This window comes from Pan paniscus, chromosome 1 (assembly GCF_029289425.2).
Source record: "Pan paniscus chromosome 1, NHGRI_mPanPan1-v2.0_pri, whole genome shotgun sequence".
Lineage (NCBI taxonomy): Eukaryota > Metazoa > Chordata > Mammalia > Primates > Hominidae > Pan > Pan paniscus.
The window spans coordinates 74,866,293-74,881,318 of NC_073249.2; the positions used below are offsets into that span (position 1 = coordinate 74,866,293).

Genomic DNA, 15,026 nt, shown 5'->3' on the forward strand with positions numbered 1-15,026 from the left:
TATCTATAGAGGATAATTAATCATTACACAAAATGATATCTTAGGAGTTCTTGCCTGTGAAAGAAAATATGCTATAAATTTGCCCAAAGCCTCTCTGCAAGATAGAATTCTAAAGCAGCCATTTTGTAAAGGAGCTTCATTCTGAGACAAAAGTAACTCTTTGAAAGCACAGTTTCTCTTTAATGTAGACTCGCTTAACACTATTAATATAAGTTGCCTGTGTTCTTTTTTGAGAGGCAGTCTTGTTCTGTCACCCACGCTGGAATGCAGTGGCACCATCTCGGCTCACTGCAACCTCCACCTCCTGGGTTCAAATAATCCCCTGCCTCAGCCTCCCAAGTAGCTGGGATTACAGGCATGTGCCATCATGCCCAACTATGTGTTCTTTTTACTGCTAATATTTTTGTGCAAGTGGCACATGGTCTTCTTTTATTTATTTATTTACTTTTTTTGAGACAGGGTCTCACTCTGTCACCCAGGCTGGAGTGCAGTGGCGCAATCTCTTGGCTTACGGCAGCCTCAAACTTCCCGGGCTTCGGTGATCCTCCCACCTCAGCCTCCCAAGTAGCTGGGACCACAGTGTGTGCCACCACATCCAGCTAATTTTTGTAGGTTTTGTAGAGACAGGGTTTGGCAATGTTGTCCGGGCTGGTCTCAAACCCTTGAGCTCTGGTGATCCTCTCCCCAGGCTTCCCAAAGTGCTGAGATTACAGGAGTGAGCCACCACACTAGCCTGATGCAAATGGTCTTTAATGTCTCAACACCACAGAATGCAAAGGGTGCAGTAAGAAAATTTGCTGGTATTTTGTTTTTACTTCAGGGCAGTTGAACAGAAACACAGTTGATATGGTTTGGCTGTGTCCCCAGACAAAGTCTCATATTGAATTGTAATCCAAATTGTAATTCCCATATGTTGGGGGAGGGACCTCATGGGAGGTGACCAGATCATGGGGGTGGTTCCCCCATGCTGTTCTTGTGATAGTGAGTGAATTCTCATGAGATCTGATGGTTTTAGAAGGGGCTTTTCCCCATTTTGCTCGCATTCTTCTCCTTCCTGCCATCATGTGAAGAAGAACATGTTTGCTTCCCCTTCTGCAGTAATTGTAAGTTTCCTGAGGCCTCCCTAAGCCATGCTGAACTGTGAGTCAATTAAACATCTTTCCTTTATAAATTAATCAGTCTCTGGTATGTCTTTATTAGCAGCGTGAGAATGAACTAATATAAGAGTGAAGAAAATAGGTCTGAGATTTGGATAATAATACAGCTTTATATGTCATAGTGGGGAGACTTAACCTCAGACAAGTAAACACACCAAGGCTAAATTAAGTATGACAGGACATTGCAAAATGACAGCACCACTCATACCCTCAAACCTTAGAAAACCCTTAGCTCAGATGACGCTTCTGAGATACTTCTGGGTCAAACAACCAAAAGTAAAGCCATCATGTATAGGTAATAGCAACGACTTCAATTTAATTTCTAAATTCCTTCTCCTAAAACCTTAATGTATTTCCTCTAAAATAATTAGCTTACCATTAAAAAGAAATATTATAGAATTCTGTATCCAGTGAATTAGAAAACTTTTTTTTTCTGTGACAGAGTCTTGCTCTGTTGCCAAGGCTGGAGTGCAGTGGCACGATCTTGGCTCACTGCAACCTCTGCCTCCTGGGTTCAAGCAATTCTCCTGCCTCAGCCTCCCGAGTAGCTAGGATTATAGGCACACACCACCACTCCCGGCTAATTTTTGTATTCTTAGTAGCAACAGGGTTTCACCATGTTGGCCAGGCTGGTCTCGAACTCTTGACCTCATGATCTGCCTGCCTTGGCCTCCTAAAGTGCTGGGATTACAGGTGTGAGCCACCGTACCTGGCCAGAAAACATTTCTTTTTTTTTTTTTTTTAAGACGGAGTCTCGCTCTGTCACCCAGACTGGAGTGCAGTGGCATGATCTCGGCTCACTGCAAGCTCCGCCTCCCGGGTTCACACCATTCTCCTGCCTCAGCCTCCCGAGTAGCTGGGACTACAGGCGTCCGCCACCATGCCCGGCTAATTTTTTGTCTTTTTAGTAGAGACGGGGTTTCACCATGTTAGCCAGGATGGTCTTGATCTCCTGACCTCGTGATCCGCCCGCCTCGGCCTCCAAAAGTGCTGGGATTACAGGCATGAGCCACTGCGCCCGGCCCAGAAAACATTTCTTAACTCAGCAAATATCATTGATAGGGTATTCTGTTAGAAAAGATTAACTAAAGTAAATGACAAATACAGCAATGTTACTAAGAGGTTGAAGGGGGAAAAAAGAAGTTCCCATTAAATATACTGTTTTTCTTTTCTTTTCTTTTTTTTTTTTTTTGCTACAAACAACTCATGTACAAATTAATTATAAAAATGCAGGCCAGGCACAGTGGCTCACCCCTGTAATCCCAGCACTTTGGGACGCCGAGGTGGATGGATCATTTGAGGTCAGGAGTTCGAGATCAGCCTGGCCAAGATGGTGAAACCCCGTCTCTACTAAAAATACAAAAATTTGCCAGGCATGGTAGGTGCGCCTGTAGTCCCAGCTACTTGGGAGGCTGAGGCAGGAGAATCACTTGAATCCAGGTGGCAGAGGTTGCAGTGAGCCGAGATCGAGCTACTGCACTCCAACCCGGGCGACACAGCAAGACTCCATTTAAAAAAAAAAGAAAAGAATTAATCACAAAAATGCAGAAATCCGAAGAAATACCAAAGTGAAACAACTTCCTCTTGGATTTGATGGTTAATACACAAATATATAAATTTAAAATAAGTAAATCCTTCAAGCCTTTACTAGATACCTAGGTCTATTAGTTATTTAGGCAGTTGCTAAGCAACGTCCTCTTCCGTAGGGCTAAAGTGCATGAAATTAGCAGGTTTTCAGGAAAAGATAAATTGAATGAAAAATTAGGGAACAGCCAAAAGGAAAAAGCATTAACTTGCTAATTAGGCTGTAAGAGAGGTTTAGTGACTTTTAGCAATAGTTTTTATGCATTTCGTTTTCTACTAGCACCAAATGAGATGGGTACTTTAACACATTAATATTTTAATTTTATCAAAACAGTGATCATTACACCCACTTCTACACTTAAAAACTTAATTATATAATTAAGGTATTGGATCAGGATAACTGGGGTATCCTGATCCAATGCCCCAATTACTACTACTAACAATGATCTCCATAGATCCCTTTCTCTAACAGTACTGATTTTCAAATCACCAGTTTCAGGGTATGTCACACCCCTGGGTTTGTGCTTAAAAAAATTTTGTTGTAACATGAAATCAGTAAAGATACAGCTTATGATGCTGCTTAGAAACCACTAGATCTCTCTTTGACAAGGGCACCAAGGAGAATACACAATGGGGAAAGGATAGTCCCTCCAATAAACGGTGCTGGAAAAACTGGATCTCCACATGCAAGAGAATGAAACTGGACCCTTATCTTATACCATAACAAACATTAACGTGAAATATTTAAAGACTTAAATTTAAGACCTGAAATCACAAAACTCCTAGAAGAAAACTTAAGGGAAAAACTCCTTTACACTCATTTTGGCAATGATTTTTTGACACAAGCACAGGCAATAAAAGCAAAAATAAACACGTAGGACTACATCAAACTAAAAAGCTCTGCACAGCAAAGGAAACAGTCAACAAAATGGAAATGCAACCTAGAAAATGGAAGAAAATATTTCCAAACTATATATCTCATGAGGGATTAATATCCAAAATATTTAAAGAATTCATATAACTCAACAGCAAAACACCAAATAACCCAATTTAAAAATGGCCAAAGGACCTGAATAGATATTTTCCCAAAGAAGTCATAAATACAGCCAGCAAGTATATGAAAAGGTGCTCAACATCATTAATCATTAGGGAAATACAAATCAAAACCATGAAATATTACCTCATACCTGTTAGGATGGCCATTATTTAAAAAAAAAGAGATAACAATTGTTAGTGAGGATATGGAGAAAAGAGAACTTTTATACACTTTTGGTGGAAATGTAAATTGGCCCAGTTACTATGAAGAATAGTACAGAGGATCTTCAAATATAAAAAATGGAACTACTGCAGCAATCCAACTTCTGGATATGTAACCAAAGGTAATGAAATCAGCATAGTATCTCGAAGAGATATTTGCACTCCTACATTCGCTGCAGAATTATTCATAATGACCAAGATATAGAAATAACCTAAGCATCTGTTGATGGATGAATGGATACAAAAAAGGTGGTATATATATTTACATTTATAGATATACATAATAGAATATTATTCAGTCATAAAAAAGAAGGAAATCTTGCCCTTCATGACAACATGGATGAAGCTGGAAGACATTATGCTAAGTGAAATAAGCCAGACACAGAAAGACAAATATTATATGACTTCAGTTACAGTTGGAATCTAAAAATGTCAAACTCACAGAAGCAAAGAGTAGAATGGTGGTTGCTCCTTGTCGGGGGATAAGATAGACAGAGAGATGTTGCTCAAAGGGCCCAAATTTCAGTTATAAGATGACAAAGTTCTGAGGATCTAATATACAGTATGGTGACTACAAGTTAATGATACTCTACTGTATATTGAAGTTTGGTAAGGGAGATGTAGATTTGCTAGATCATAAGTGTTCCCACCACACACATACACACACACACACACACACACACACATTAACTATATGGGGTATTGGATGTGTTAATTAGCTTGACTGTGGTAATTATTTCACAATGTATGCATCATGTTATACACCTTAAATATAAATAATTTTTATTTGTCATTTATATCTCAATAAGGTTGGGAAGGAAAGAAACTATTAGATCCCTAAAAACTTTGTTCTTTACTATAAGCATTTTGGAATAACTTTTTTTTGCAGATCTTACTATATCAATTCAATAAGTAAAGAAGAATGTTGTTTAATGTACTGGGTATAACAATGGAAACCATTAAAAAGGAAATAGGCAAATAACCGAAGGGAAAATTACTGTGGAATTTCAAATGTTGTGAAGGAAGGAGATAAAAAGTGGAATATACAGTTTTATTATTTTGAGGATTCAAGGGAAAATTCCCCACCCTACCTCTCTACTTGTCCTTTTCTTCATTTTTAAAAAATCATTTGATTTTTTTTTTTTTTAAACAGGGTCTTGCTCTGTTATCCAGATTGGAGTGTAGTGGCATGATCACAGCTCACTGCAACCTCAACTTATCTTGCCTCAGCCTCCCAAGTACCTGGGACAGTAGCTGTGTACCACTGGGCATGGCTAAGATTTATATAAATAAAATACCCTTCCACCTCCGTCTCCCTAGTCATTTTTTAATATCGTGTTGCGAGTTGTGTAAATGGTGCCAGGATACAATCTCTAATCCCCTTACTCACTAAATCATCTCCTTCCTGATTTTCGTAAAGTCCACACTGAGCAAACCTTGATGCAAAAGCTAGTGAGGGCCATATAAGAACCACATAAAGAACCTACATTTGTGATGAATTTTGTCATGAAGGAGGTGACTTCTGTCTGGATTGTGATCATGTAATCATGCCTCCTTGTATTAATCCTGCAACCAATATACCATGTGAGCTTAGATAGTGAGGCTCTTACTTTATTTGAAAAAAAAAAAAAAAGCATTGGACTAAATGATTGGTCAAGTCTACTGAAGTTTAACAGTCCATGACATCATTTTAAAACATACTGCTATATAAAAATTGTTATTTCTAATTTTTTTTTTAACTTTTAAGTTCAGGGGTACATGTGTAGGATGTGCAGGTTTGTTACACAGGCAAACGTGTGCCATGGGGTTTTTTTGTACAGATTATTTCATCACCCAGGTATTAAGCTTAGTATCCATTAGTTATTTTTCCTGATCCTCTCCCTCCTACCCTCTGCCCTCTGGTAGTCCCCAGTGTGTGTTGCTCCCCTCTATGTGACCATCATTTAGCACCCACTTGTAAGTGAGAACACACAGTATTCGGTGTTAGTTTGTTAAGGATAATGGCCTCCAGCTCCATCCATGTCCCTGCAAAGGACACAATCTCATTCTTTTTTATGGCTGTATAGCATTCCATGGTATATATGTACCACATTTTCTTCTTTTTTTTTTTTTTGAGATGGAGTCTTGCTCTGTCTCCCAGGCTGGAGTACAGTAGCACAATCTCCGCTCACTGCAACCTCTGCCTCCTGGGTTCATGCCATTCTCCTGCCTCAGCCTCCCGAGTAGCTGGGACTACAGGCACCCGCCACCACGCCTGGCTAATTTTTTTTGTATTTTTAGTAGAGATGGCGTTTCACCATGTTAGGCAGGATGGTCTCGATCTCCTGACCTCATGATCCACCCGTCTTGGCCTCCCAAAGTGCTGGGATTAAAGGCGTAAGCCACCACGCTCGGCCTCACATTTTCTTTAAACAGTCTATCACTGATGGGCATTTAAGTTGATTCCATGTCTTTGCTATTGTGAATAGTGTTGCAATGAATATACGCATGCATGTGTCTTTATAACAGAATGATTTATATTCCTTTTGGTATATAACCACTAAAGGGATTGCTGGGTCAAATGGTATTTCTGTCATTAGGTCTTTGAGGAATCGCCACACTATCTTTTCCACAATGGTTGAACTAATTTACACTCCCATCAACAGTGTAAAATATTCCTTTTTCTCAACAACCTCACCAGCATCTGTTATTTTTTGACTTTTTAATAATAGCCAGAATTGTTATTTTTCAAAGATTATTTGATCTTTAAACCTGCTCAGATGAGACATTTATTACCAGATAGTAGGATCTTTTGCTTTCTTTTTTGTTTTCCTGTAGTAATAATAAGTGTCTCAGGCCAGACTTAAGAATCCATTGTGAAGGTCTAATAGTCTAGGTAAGGATAAAAGGCCAAGAGTCAGCAAGCAGTTGGTAATGGTACACATGGCTGAACTATGACATTATAATGACCTTCATTTTATTTTCACAACCTCTAGAATTAAATATGAAAAGACTCTCCAAATCATAGAACTCAGTTGAGTCACACAGTCGCATACGGAAGAGTTTTTCAATCTTGGCACTATTAGTGTTTTGGAATGGCTGACTCTTTGTTGTGGGGAGCTATCCTGTGCATTTAAAGATGCTTTGCACAATCATTGGCCTCTGCACACCAGACACCAGTAGCATCTCACAACCCAAGGTTATGGCAACCAAAATATCTTCCAGACATTGCTAAATGTCCCCTCAAGGCAAAATCACTCCCTGTTGAGGACCATGGATATACAGTATATTAAAATTACTGGTCTAGTGTGTGGCTTATGCCTGTAATTCCAATACTTTGAGAAGCCAAGGGCAGGAGGATCACTTGAGCCCAGGAGTTCAAGACCAGCATAAGTAACGTAGTGAGACCCCATCTCTACAAAAAAGTTTTTAAAAAATTAGCCAGGCATGGTGGCACATGCCTGTAATCCCAACTACTTGGGAAGCTGAGGTAGGAGGATCATTTGAGCCTGGGAGGTCAAGACTGCAATGAGTGCCACTGCATCCCAGCCTGGGTTACAAAGTGAGACCCTGCCTAAAAATAAACCATAAAATAATTAAACAATAAAACAATAAAATAAAATACAATTATAGAGAGGAGTTGTTTTTCACCCCAAATTAACTTTTAACTATTAGACTCTTAAAAATATTTTTTATGATTTCAGACCAATCTGATATTGTTTCTGACCCTACTGAAAATTGTCAGTAAATGAGTCACTGAATTAGTATCTGTGAAAAACTTTCTTTTATTTTGAGAAGGTTCTTGCTCTCATAGATTACAACAAGAATACACACTCTTAAAATTAGGAAATCACAAATCAGTTACTGACAAGTCACCTGTGGGTGTCTCATTGTTATCAATATTATTAATACATATCATTATTAATTATATGTTGGTGTAGATATTATTGAAATTCATCAATCAGTTCTATATAGCAGTATCTGTGAATTTCAGAGATAGGAGGGTTATAAAGGGTTTTCAGATTCTTATGTATCCCAATCCATGGTTTATTGATGAATTTATCATCAAAAAGATGATAACTATATTTACTCATAAATATAAGATACAATGACTTCACAGAGTATTGGAATTGGCTTTAGAGATTATTATCTAGTGCCTGATTTACAGCTGGGGAAATGAAAGCCTAAGTCTTAGACAAATGAAAAAGCAAAAATAAATTTCATTTTTAAAAATTAGGAAAATAGGAAATGGAGAGGGTAGCAACAGAAGGAAGCAGATACAAAGCCAAGAGAGAAAAATGTCTCTAATGGTGTGTGCAGGGTGTGACAAACCAAAGCGTCATAAATGGCGGCTCTCAGGCCCTGGGACTCATATAGAACAAGAACAAGGGAGGTTCTGGGTATAATTTTACAGCTCTGAACAAAGTCAATACTTCCTATCAAGGGAAGTTGTTTCTAGTGTAGACCTGTAAAAGCAGATGACAGTGGGCAGACAGAACTTCCCTGGGGCAGTGGTAGAATTCTAGGTTGATATTTTATACCACTTGATTTAACTTGAGATGTTGTTGTTTGGTTGGGTGGGAAGAAGGGTGTACTGAGCATATTTTACACTTGTAAATTTTGAAAGTTTTTTTCATGTTTTTATCCTGGGGCTTTTAAACCCAAAGGTCTAACTTTTTTTTTTTTTTTTTTTTGGAGATGGAGTCTTGCTCTGTCTCCCAGGCTGGAATGCAGTGGGGTGATCTTGACTCACTGCAACCTCCGCCTCCCAGGTTCAAGTGATTCTCCTGCTTCAGCCTCCTGAGTAGCTGGGATCACAGGTGCGCACCAGCACGCCCGGCTAATTTTAGTATTTTTAGTACAGATGGGTTTTCTCCATGTTGGCCAGTCTGGTTTCAAACTCCTGTCCTCAGGTGATCTGCCCACCTCAGCCTCCCAAAGTGCTGGGATTACAGGTGTGAGCCACTGCACCTGGCCTCAAAGGTCTAACTTTAATGTAAAATACATAAAATAGCAAAGTAAAAGGTATGTCCAGTAAAACAGTGGTTGACCTTTGGATGCTTCTGTTCAGTTTTAGTTGTATTTTAAAACTGTCCAGGTATTCCAATGTGTAATTGGTTAGTCTAATCTGAGAATATTTGTATGGGGCTAGAAGTATATAATATTTTAAAAATAAGAGCACAAGTTGTCTTTCTTTCTTTCTTTTCTTTTCTTTTCTTTTTTTTTTTTTTTTTTGAGAGGGAGTCTTGTTCTGTCACCCAGGCTGGAGTGCAGTGGCACGATCTCGGTTCACTGCAACTTCCGCCTCCTGGGTTCAAGCAATTCTCTGCCTCAGCCTCCCGAGTAGCTGGGACTACAGGCGCCCGCCACCACACCCGGCTAATTTTTTGTAGTTTTAGTAGAGATGGGGTTTCACCATCTTGGCCAGGCTGGTCTTGAACTCCTGAACTTGTGATCCACTCGCCTTGGCCTCCCAAAGTGCTGGGATTACAGGCGTGAGCCACTGCATCCAGCTTGTCTTTCCATTTTAACTGGCCAACTGAAAAAGCTATGCTCTGCCAGTACAAACAAAAATAAGTCATTGCATGAACACCAAGCCATCATTAAAAATAGGCTTAAAGAAACTTCAAATACTAAAAAGTAGTTTATATAACTTTACCTTTTCAAGTGGGACTTCAGTTAAATTCAAGAGAACACACAAGTTGCTAAGTGCTTCCTATGTACAAAGCAGAGTGCTACACATCTGGGGTAGCAGAATGAAAAACTCAAGAACTCATATTTCTATAAATAGTCTATAGTAACAAACTGAAATTTCTATACATAATGAAAATAAGTGAGTTAATCCCACATTCTCCACACACACAAAAATACCTTTTAATCTAAATCCATTTCAAAATTTCTTTGACTTGAGACTTTCTTTTCAAAAACCTGCTTTAAACAGGCTCTCAAGAGCCATGTCTTTGTTTAATAGGGGCAGAAAATGAGGCCCATAGAAGTGGAATGCTTACTTAAGGATCCTATGAAATCACAGGTGGAATTTAGACTTATGTAAGAGCTGGACAGGCCCTCTGGAGTCCTCTAACTTAACTGCTTATGTCAAAGGCCTGGTATCACATAGCTATTCAGTGGCAAAATTAAGATGTGTAGCAGCCCTTCTGACTCTTAAGCAAAGGCCCTCATGGAAACTAAAACCATGTCTTGCCCTTGGTTTATGTCTAGGATACAGTTATTCCTAGTGTTCCACAGAGCACAACTGAACTCTTGGAGCTAAATAAGGTGGGAAGAAGCTTCCTCCAGTGTCTTTCAGACTGGAGAAGCTCTAAGCTTGAATGGGGCCATCAGAGTGGTCTACCTGGCTGCCTGTTTCAGATTTGCTATGACCCTCCAGAACAAGGCAGAAAATAGATTGGTCTCTACTACTAGAATATATGACCTACGCTCAATGGTAATTTGACTTCCTACACTTAATATAAAATCAGGTTCCTGATTTTATGTAATTTGTTCTTTATTGAGAATATCATAGGGAAAATATAACTTGAAAAGGGTTTACATAGGAAAGAAAGAGGGAGCACTAAAAAAGGCATTTCTGGGCTGGGTGTGGTGGCTCACTCCTGTAATCCCAGCACTTTGGGAAGCCGAGGCGGGTGGATCACTTGAGGTCAGGAGTTCGAGACCAGCCTGGCCAACATGGCGAAACCCTGTCTCTACTAAAAATACAAAAACTAGCCAGATGCGGTGGTACGCGCCTGTAATCCCAGCTACTCAGGAGGCTGAGGCAAGAGAATCACTTGAATCCTGGAGGCAGAGGTTACAGTGAGCCAAGATCACTGCGCTCCAGCCTGGGTGACAGAGTGAGACAACGTCTCAAAAAAAAAAAAAAAAAAAAAAAGCATTTATATTGAGTCTATTGCAGTTATAATTTAAAAGGTAAAAGTTTTTTTTTCAAATTCACTGGTGGAATCTATAAATCTATCACTCATTTCCTGCTTGCTTAGGCCCTTAAGGGTCTAATTGATTTCCTGAGCTGAAACTAGGTAATGGAAAATACTTAGAATAATAATCATCCAGTGAGATGGGCATTTGGCATCTATGAACCCAAAATATATTCTTGCTCATAATTCCCTTCAGTAATTTATATGGTTTCTAAAGGAATAATCTCACCTTTACAATGAAAGGTCTTCACTTAATAAAACATAGTAAGGCATTTCCCCTAGTGTTTTATGAATAAGGGCACGCCTCTGTGACATTCTCTAGCCTCAACATCTATGTAATATAAGGCCTGGAAGTGTATTACCTGCTTTCCTGCCAAACTATTCATTCGTGAAGTCAATGAACAAAAAATAAAAACAAAAACATGAGGTCAATATTATTACTGTGACAAATCTGAGATTTTCATATTTAAGTGATGGAAATCTGTTATTTAAGCTTATTATACCACCTATTTGCAATACTGTCCCAAAGCTGCAGAGGCCCAAATTAGTTAAGGCAAACTACAGTGTGCTGATGCTGGATGTACTATGGGCAACCTGCAATCTGACATTCATTATACTTCTCAAAGTCTCATTCCCACCAATTTCTTTATCACTGTGGACTGTACATCATTATTGACCATAAGCATTCCTCTGTCACATCTGTTGTAAGATGGAGGGTCCAAACTGTATTTAGCCTAGGAGAAGCATTATTCAGAATATAAACATGCCAGAGGAAAACCCCAAATGCAGAGAGAGCCAAACATGACTTTGAGGTGATCTGTACCATACTTCCCTTTCCTTTAGCAAAGCTCATCAAGAGATAGCTTAGAAAATAGTCTACCAGAGCCAGGTTTGGGCTTTGGAACAAAGCTAGCCTTTTTGGTTTTTTTGTTTTTTTGAGATGGAGTGGAGTCTCGCTCTGTCACCCAGGCTGGAGTGCAGTGGCGCCATCTCGGCTCACCGCAACCTCCACCTCCCAGGTTCAAGCAATTCTCCTGTCTCAGCCTCCCGAGTAGCTGGGACTACAGGTGTGCGCCACCATGCCTGGCTAATTTTTTGTATTTTTAGTAGAGACAGGGTTTCACCGTGTTAGCCAGGATAGTCTTGATCTCCTGACCTCGTGATCCGCCTGCCTCAGCCTCCCAAAGTGCTGGGATTACAGGCGTGAGCCACTGCAACCAGCCCAAAGCTAGCCTTTGAAATGAGACCTAGGTTTAAGGAACTCACCTCACACAGCTCACTTATGAGTTATATATAACTCTGAAACCTAAGCCCAGAAGATTTCAATTTCTTTTAAAATAATATCTGTAAAATATGGTTTATACAGAAAATAAAGCTCAGTATAATATATAATTTGACTAGATGATGCCAATCATGTTTTACTGGATGTTAAAAAAAAAAAAAAAACCCAGCCTCCTTTCTTTCAAGTGGCATTCTTATCATATTATGCAAATTATTACCTTTTAATAATTGAGACACCAATCAGTGATAAAGCCATTTTATGTGTTTTGGCACAGAGCATTAATATAATTTTTGCTACTCTAAATGCCTCAATCCACAACAGAATCAGCAATAATACAGTTTCATTCCTTTTAGAAACATTAAAAACAAAACAAAGCAAAATATTTAATTTCATTTCCTAAAGATAAATAACAAACTTCTGCTAAAAATGATCAATATTATCTTTAAAGAAACTTGATTATCCTAACAATATAGAAACATTTTTCTACTAGTGATACTCCTTTACAGTCATTAAAATCAGTTGTTTAAATTTTTCTTCATGGGTTCTACTTTTTTTTGTTTTTATTTTTTTTGAGACCAAATCTTGCTCTGTCACCCAGGCTAGAGTGCAGTGACATGATCTCAGCTCACTGCAGCCTCTGTCTCCTGGGTTCAAGTGATTCTCTTGCCTCAGCCTCCTGAGTAGCTGGGATTACAGGCCCATGCCAACACGCCCAGCTAATTTTTTTGTATTTTTAGTAGCGATGGGGTTTCACTATGTTGGCCAGGCTGGTCTCGAACTCCTGGCCTCAAGTGATCAGCCCGCCTCAGCCTCCCAAATTGCTGGGATTACAGGTGTGAGCCACCATGCCCAGCCGGGTTCCACTTTTATCACAGATAAATCTTTTTATAATACACTGCACATAAGGCAGAAGCATTCCTTGACCTCAGCAGGCTTACAACAAGTCCCTGACGTCATCTAAGAAAGAAAAAACTGGACCATGTAACTTACTGGCAAAAAGAAAAAACATCACAACTCAGTAACAGAGAGTCACAGTCTTATTGCACTTGATGATGGATGCTATGGACTCCTGATGCTGACTTGCAGCATTTCTGTTGTGTGCTTTTCTACTCAGAATGTGAAGTGATGGGAATCACAGAAGCAATTCCCCACACTCTTGAATCCTCCGACACTCTTCAGAAACCTTAACCAATATGTTTCTTCTCTGTGGTTCTCAAAGTTACTTTTTTCAGGTAAAAGTTTACAAAAGTACTATCAATTAAATAAAAAGTAAATAATAGCTTTCCACACTGTTAAATTAAAAGAATTAATTGAAAGGTAAGTTCTAGTGTATAGCAACTTAAAAGGTAAACTACCTTTATTCGGTCTTGGATAAAACTGCCAATGGAACAAAATTGGGTTAATTTAAGTGAAACTCTAGAAAAACTAAAGTAGTCAAAGAATTCCAGTGTTACTTGATTGCACTATCATATCAGAAATTTCTCTCATGACCATTTAAATCCAGGTCACATAAACCCAGGAATTTTTAGAAAGGTAGGAGTTAATTTCCTAAGACATCCAAAGAAAAGGCCAGGTGTGGTGGCACACATTGTAATCCCAACACTTTGGGAAGCTGAGGTGGGAGGACTGCTAGAGCCCAGGAGTTCGAGACCAGCCTGGGCAACCACAGAGAGACTCTGTCTCTATCAAAAAAAAATTAAAAAAAAAAAAAGCTGTGCATGGTGCTGCGTGTCTGCAGCCAAGCTACTCAGGAGACTGAGATGGGAAGATTGCTTGAGCCTGGAAGGTCAAGGTTGCAGTAAGTGGTGACTGTACTCCAGCATGGGCGACAGAGCAAGGCCCTGTCTCAAAAAAAAAGAAAGAAATGGCAACTTCTTCATTGAAAATACAAGATTATTTGAAACAGAAATGCTAAAAAATTGCTTCTAAGACTATAATCTGAAAGAGGGAAAGACTGAGACAGGTATAAAAAATTCATTCTCTGCACAATTGGAGAAAGTAATGAAAAGACAGCAGAGCATATTCTACTTATGGCACCAATGGAAACAATGCAGCCTCTGGCTGACACATGACACTGTTCCACCGGTTCTGCAGCTTCTTTGGCACTACCCATCACACCCAGACTGGAGGGAATATGGCTCCCATCTCTAAAGCCTCTGAAAGCCCACATGTATTAAAGTTTTAGAATGTAATTTTGCTCTATTAGTTTCTACTCCTATACAACATATTTAGCAGCTGCAAACAATATCCATTTATTATCTCACATCCCTGTAGATCAGGAGTCCCAAGTGGGCTCTGCTCAGGGTATCACAAAGCTGAAATCAAGATGCCTGTTGGGCTGGACTCTCATCTGGAGACTGGGGAAGAATCCACTCTCAACCTCTTTCAGGTTTTTGACAGAGCTAGTAGTTCCTTGAGGTTGCAAGGATTTGGCCAGTTCCCTTGCTAGCTGTCAGCTGGGAGCTGCCCTCAGCTCCTCAAAACTACTTGCCTTCTTTCTCAAGTGGTCTCCTCCACTTTCAAAGCAGCTATTGCACACTGAGTCCTTCTCATACTTCCAATCTCTTTGACTTTCCTTCCTGCCATTAGCCAAAGAAAGCTCTCTGCTTTCAAGGCTCATATGATTCAATTAGGCCCACTCAGATAATGTAGGCTTGAATTTCCTATTTTAAGGTCAACTGTGCCATATGGCAAAACATAATCACAGAATCAGTAATAGAGCATCATATTCATCATGATTCCAGGAATTACGGTGGGACATCTTTGGGGAAGGGAGGTATTTAAGAAATTACGCCTACTACATTTACTGAAAACTTAAGGTAAACATAATAACAA

General features: G+C 39.4%; 1 protein-coding gene across 10 annotated transcripts in view; it reads right to left on the reverse strand.

Moving 5' to 3' along the window:
• The window catches only part of RABGAP1L (RAB GTPase activating protein 1 like), an 830,901-nt gene that overhangs the window by 129,666 nt on the left and 686,209 nt on the right, over nt 1-15,026 (reverse strand). The gene's annotated exons all lie outside the window — the stretch shown is intronic.